Source organism: Sinocyclocheilus rhinocerous, unplaced genomic scaffold (assembly GCF_001515625.1).
Source record: "Sinocyclocheilus rhinocerous isolate Xijiao unplaced genomic scaffold, SAMN03320098_v1.1 scaffold2274, whole genome shotgun sequence".
In the NCBI taxonomy this organism is placed as follows: domain Eukaryota; kingdom Metazoa; phylum Chordata; class Actinopteri; order Cypriniformes; family Cyprinidae; genus Sinocyclocheilus; species Sinocyclocheilus rhinocerous.
Window position 1 is genome coordinate 215,503 of NW_015636081.1, and position 631 is coordinate 216,133.

At 30.3% G+C, this 631-nt stretch overlaps 1 pseudogene; it reads left to right on the plus strand.

Annotated features, from left to right (window-relative positions):
- Positions 1-631, plus strand: part of LOC107747672 (Down syndrome cell adhesion molecule homolog) — a 157,292-nt pseudogene that overhangs the window by 131,534 nt on the left and 25,127 nt on the right.

Consider the following 631-nt stretch of genomic DNA (forward strand, 5'->3'; position numbering starts at 1 on the left):
TATATATATATTCACACACACACAATTTTTTTTTTTTTTTTTTTTTTTTTTTTTATTAATGCCAAAATGTGTTTCATTGTCTAATCATTCATTGTCTAATCTCTACCAACATTTCTCCAAAGATCGTCCTGATCCTCCTGAAGTTGAGATCAGAGAGGTAAAGGACCGAACCATTGCACTTCGCTGGACAATGGGCTTTGATGGCAACAGCCCTATTACAGGATATGACATCAACTATAAAAACAAATCATGTATGTTTTTTTGGTTTTTTTGCCTCAAATAAATTATTATTATTTATATTCTTTAAGGCAAGAATTGTTCATAGTAATAGGTGTTTTAGGCAGTCATTTGTATTATGTGTTTCATCACTGCTAGAAGCTGGAGTTTATTGACAAGTCGGCATCTTGGCCTGGATCAATCTGTTTAAAAAAAAAAAAAAAAGGAATACATATGAAAATATTGAGCTAATAAATCAGACTGAATGACCAATGTTCAATTTTATTCACATAGGCTGAATTCTATGTGGTAGTCATTTATAGAATGATCTTTGATCATTACGTTGGTTGAAGCTAATTAACTAATTAAGTTTTTTTTTTTTTTTTTTTTTTTCCCTTCACCTTTTAAACTGGGG